The 5,720-nt window shown below is 40.4% G+C and overlaps 1 non-coding gene across 1 annotated transcript; it reads right to left on the reverse strand.

Annotated features, from left to right (window-relative positions):
* Positions 1-201: 201 nt before the first annotated feature.
* TRNAG-GCC (transfer RNA glycine (anticodon GCC)) lies at positions 202-272 on the reverse strand. The gene has a single exon. It is a non-coding gene; the product is annotated as a tRNA-Gly (tRNA).
* Between the last annotated feature and the right edge of the window lie 5,448 nt (positions 273-5,720).

Below are 5,720 nucleotides of genomic sequence, written 5' to 3' on the forward strand. Positions count from 1 at the left end.
GGCAGTTTGAAGGCAAATCCGGTTGCGTCACTTCCAGCCTGGCGAAGCGGGGGGTGAAGGTTCGCCCATATGGGCCGATAACACGTTGGCGTCTTTTTTTAGCGTTATTACGAACAGCGATAAGCTTTTTGTTTTTTTGATTTTTAAGTTAAAAAAAAAAAAAATAGGCGGGAGGAACAAGGAGGGGAAAAAAAAGGCAACTGCATTGGCCGGGAATCGAACCCGGGCCTCCCGCGTGGCAGGCGAGAATTCTACCACTGAACCACCAATGCTGCTACGGAAGAACCTGCTCCGCCTCCCTCAGTTCAAGGTGAGAAGGGCGGACTGCGCCTGCGCCGCCGCGGGCTTTCAAACGGTCGCGGCGGGGCGGGCCCGCCCCGCCGCGACCGTTTGAAAGCCCGCGGCGGCGGTTGAGGGGAACGGCCGCATTTTCAAAGGGAGCATGAAAAAGAAGCAAAAGTTGGATCAATCGCTTGGCTTCATTCAGCTCTTTACTTTCCGTAATTCGCAACGACGGGTTTTGCCAAGTGAAGATGACGTATCCATTTATATTTCCACATCATTCATTGCTTTGTGACCGTCTCCAGCTCTTCAAACTGTTCTAAAGGGTGGCGTTCTGGGAAAGAAAACCGCCATCACGTACTACAGGGCTTAGGAAAACCAGATCCTGAGCTTAGAAAGCTGCAGGAAACTGTCCTTGATGCTATCCCTTTAACGAGCATCTGAATTTAAAACTATCATTTCTACATTGCTTTAGCTGTAAGAAAGCTGTTGATGAGTGTTTAAAGTTCTAAGCATTGCTGTATCGCATCACTTGGTTGATTAGAGCTGGAGGGATTACCCTTCTTCCTTCCACAGGTTGCTCGTGAATGAAAAATGGTGCCATACTTCCACCCTGTGTCGTCGTCGTCGTCCCCCCCCCAAAGGCAGAAGAATTAGGACATAAAATAGTCTCTGCAATAAGACACGGGTTTCTGCATCAGCAGTTTGAGATGTGCACTTTAAAGAAGTGGACTTTCTCAAAGACAGTTTTCCCTCCTAACAAACATGAAAGCTGTGATATATTGTCATATCTCTCTTAAGGAATAGCTTCACAATATGTAATGTGTGCATAATAAATAACTAAGATTTAATTATTTTGATGGAAGAGGCAGCAGAGAACAGGGAAAGAGCACCAATAAATAGAACTCTTTAACATCAAAATGTATACTCTTGAGAGCAGGTTACAAACATGAGGTGACAGCCAAGTACAATAACATTACTGATATTAAACACGCAAATTTTTTGTTAATCGGTAGAGCTGTTGCAGTGTAAAGGGGACTCGGGGGGAAAGGGGTGTGAAGGAGAAGGAAAGAAAAATACATGCATTTGGGCAACTGAAATTTATATTTCATATTTGATTAGCCAAAACAAGAATTTGATTTTCACTTTTTATAAAGATTCATTGTATTTTTTTTTTATTACCCCAGCAGGTGTTACACTATAGAAACCGATTCTGAGAAACCAGAAACAGTTTCTAAAACTCAGAAGGAATGTCACGATTACCAGCAGCTGATGATTCAGTTAGGCTGTTCACAAGTGCCCTTATTCTGAAGTAACTTTTAAGTAAGTGTCAATGCAACCATCCACTCACATCCCCTAGGTCAAACACACAGGCTGCACTAACAGTTCAATCAGCAGGGGCAGGGAAGCCTCAGCTCCTCAATTATCGGGCACAGACAGACAGACAGGACACCTGGCGCTGCTGCACGAAGGGGACGGACGCTCTGGGGCACCGACTGGGAAAGTCAACGTACAAGACGCACATTCTTTTCATACGAACATCAGGGCACCCGGAGATTATGGTCCAAGCCGCCCCCACCACGTAACCCTATAAAACCCAAACACACCAGCAAGCATCCAGAGATGACATACCACGCATGCAGCTGGACTACAGGTATGCAGAGCCCTGGCAAAGGGGATGCCCATGTCGTGACAGAGACAAATACCCAACACTCCAAAGACCGGTCAGTAACTTACTACGGGCGTGAGATAACGCAAGATCGTTAAGTTCACTAACTAGGCACGTCATAAATGAATAATTTGCTTAAGCACAATTGTGCGGTGGTCTATGTATTTAATTGGAGGATCCAAAAGAACTGACAGTCAGAAGGATATTTATAATACAAAAAAGACATTATATATACATATAAACACGTGGAATATATCTATATAGATATATATAAATCTATAAAAACTTGAACAGTGCCTTTATCAAGAGCATATTAAGGCATTCAAACATTTTACTACGACACTGACCCAATTTATTATCTTTTTGCTTCGGCTGAATTAAAGCAAACAGATTAAAGGTCTGCTCTGAAACACCAAAGACATTTGAAACCAAAGCCTAATAGCATCTCGGGTGACAGCAGCATCATCTAAGAACCCACCCACTGTGCTGCCTATTAGCTGAATAATATTAAAAGGAGTCCAAATAAATCATTCCCACTCACAGCTTTGCAACAGCAGAAGATACGCCAGTCTCGAAGAGACTTTCTAGCCATATATTCTATAGATTCCATTACAAATTGAGGGTAGAAAAGATACAGCAAGAGGGCCTGCCCTAGGATAGAATGCCACTGGATATCAAATAGTATTTACAGTACAGTTACGGGACTATAGAACATTTTATAAATACAATTAATATGTGTACAAGGGCACATAAAAGAGAAATTTATTTTCATGCTTTACAAAGTGAAAGCAACCTGAACTAAAACTTACTGCAGAATTCCACAGCTGCTGGTCAGGGGCTTCTCTTCTCAACTGCCTGTACAAACCAATCCCCATCATAGGTCACCAGTGAAATACCCATGTTTTAAGCAGCAGCTATGAAGAATCTCAATAGACTCTGAACCTACGTATGAAACGTGAAGTTTCAAAACATGGGTAAGGCAATAGCACGTTGGAGAGCTGTGACAACATTTATCTATAACTAACTTTCTCAGAGAACTTGGACTGTAACACACTGCATTTTTGCAAGGAAATATATAATACTGCAGCATATAGGTGGTAAAATTCAAACAACGTACATTACGACTTCTAACACAAGATAACAGAAAACGCCAGAAGCATCTACCGAATTCTTAAGATGTGAACTCTTCCTATATTTGTTTAAAATGGTAAAATAATATTTAATATTTCAGTACTTGCACATGTCCTTAAAAGACTCAATAATTTCCTTGAATAAAAGCAATTGGTTTTGCTTGTACAGAACCGTGGTGCCTTTACAGACTTTTTCTTTTTTCCTTTTTTTTTTTTTTTTTTTTAAAACAGATTGGCTAAAGACCAGTTATAGCGTTAAACAGGAATACAACATAATACAATGCAGGCAGAGGAGAAATATGCTCAGATAAAAAGGCAATTTTAAGTCAATTTAATGAAGAACTGACATTATTTTCTCTGCACACTTCACAAATGGTAAGGCAGGCTTGATTAAATTACCTTTAACCAGTAATATATTATACTTTACTCCAAGACAAGTAGACCAGTTTTACTGGGATACTTACTATGAAGGAGGATAACATTTAAAGGTTTATTTACATGGAAAACAATCTTTTTTACATAATATATAAAATGGAGTAGTTATACGCTGCAGCCATTTTATAATACTCAAGCTAAATGAAATGCATCTTAAAAAACCTATTCTATTTCAACAGCTGTGGAACAGGCAGACAGAACATGAATTGTTTTATTAAGCTACAAACCCATTTTCGTTATAGAAAGTAACTAACTACCTGCTCGAGGAAAAAAAAAAAAACCAAACCACAAACGATTTTTCATAACCATCTTCTAACCACGATAAGCACTTCACAGTAGAGGGGTGAACTTCCACAAACGTTTTCTCCCGTGAAAAAGTCTGTTTAAGAAGCGTCCATGCTGCCAACTCTCTTTACTGCAGTTCACTCCTTCCTCAGTTATGCCAATATAAATCATTTTCTGGACCACACTGGAAACCGGATCACTCCAATGAACACGCTTACAAACCTCCACATGCTAACCACCAAGCAGTTTTTTCACTGCCCCGGTATTTAGCACAGTGCTACGGACAGCTGCACTGGCACAAGGAGAGATGCTGAACTGCAGCACAGAAAGGCAACAAACAGCCAGAAGCGCACACGACTTTCTTAAACCAGCTTGGTGAGAAAAGTAAACTAGTTACTGGCGTTTGCTGCGAGAACAGCTATGAACACCAATTTCATCATGTTTAGATAGTCGCAATGCCAGTGCAATGGCACAAGTAATAACTTAAGAAAGCAGTAATGCTTACAGGCACATTATTAGATTATCCATTGGAATTCAATTCCAAGAAGGAGGAAATGTTTTAAAAGACATGACGTTTACTAAAAATAGTGCATTTTCTTTACCATTGTGTTAGCCTCAGGAGACAGGCAGAGGGAGAGGGATAAAAACCATAATTCTTTCTGCCTCTCACCTGTAACTCCTGGCCTTGCCTCAGGGAAGCTGCTTAGAGGGCTGCCCCCCTCCCTCCCTGCTCCCAGTAACCTCAACAGGCTCAGTACCCTCCCACCAGCAGACCCAAGGCGATGCCTGCTCACCTGCTGCGGGAAGCTATGAAAACCGTCACGCAGAAGGCAGCGGACACAGCCCTAAGTTCCTAATTCTGTTCTGAACTGGGCCGTGAAAGACGGACCACCGAAACTGTACCGACGGCTCAGGTGGACTGGTGCATGACATTTCTCCGCACTGTCTGTGCAATAGGAGAGCAACTGTTAAAGCCAAGTGAAACTGGTCTCTGCATCAACAGTCTCAAAAGCCATAATTTATAATCTTTTCCCATTACTATCTCAAACATATAACAAAAAAACTATACTAACATTTATTTTTCAAACTAAAAACTCCAACTAAAGCACAACTGTACACACTTTAGAGTTTGGTTGTAGTCAGAAAATTAAACTAGATTTCAGAAAGTGTTTTTTCCCTAAAGCTCTTTTCCTCTCATAACTATAGGAGAACTGATGACAGGAGACAATCAAGTTGTTTCTGAGTGAGCAGTCCTTCTGCTTTGAGAGTACCAGTCACATGCTGCAGTGTTACCGATGTCAAATTCAATTACTATTTAATAAAATACTAGTTCTGATGCTTTATCACTTTACAATCATACTGTAGCCAAGACTGACACTTTCTTGTTCCAAAGCTGAGAACTATGCCACTACCACAGCAGCTGGAAACATTTCACCAGACAGATGGCTCGGTTTTTCCAACACTGTGAATAATTAGGCTAAATACAGTGAGAAGTGAGGGTACAGCAGCCTTTTTTTTTTTTTCTTTTTTCCCCTCTTCAGAAATGTATCAGAGAGCTTTATTAGCGTCAAGTAGGTTTTATATTTGGTCAATGCGAGGAAAAACTGTCATTAAAAATTCTGAAGCAGAGATTTGTTTACTAAAATTATTCAGTATATGTACAAATAGATACCAGGCATCGTCTTAGGGGGGAAAAAAATAATCATCACTATTTCCTATTTTGAGTACTTAGAGTACAGAGAACTGATAACAAACTTCAAGTGATACTTTTTTCACCTAACATCAAATCTCTTCTAAATTAAACAATTAATAATGCTGAAATAAATTAACATTTGAGAAGGATTTCCCTGTATTCTGGGGAAACAAAATGTACAGAGAGGGTAAAAGAAGACACAATTTTCTTAGTGTTTTTTTTTAAA

The sequence above is a fragment of the Nipponia nippon genome, unplaced genomic scaffold (genome assembly GCF_047370975.1).
Source record: "Nipponia nippon isolate SJK-2023a ecotype South Korea unplaced genomic scaffold, ASM4737097v1 scaffold_4, whole genome shotgun sequence".
Classification (NCBI taxonomy): domain Eukaryota; kingdom Metazoa; phylum Chordata; class Aves; order Pelecaniformes; family Threskiornithidae; genus Nipponia; species Nipponia nippon.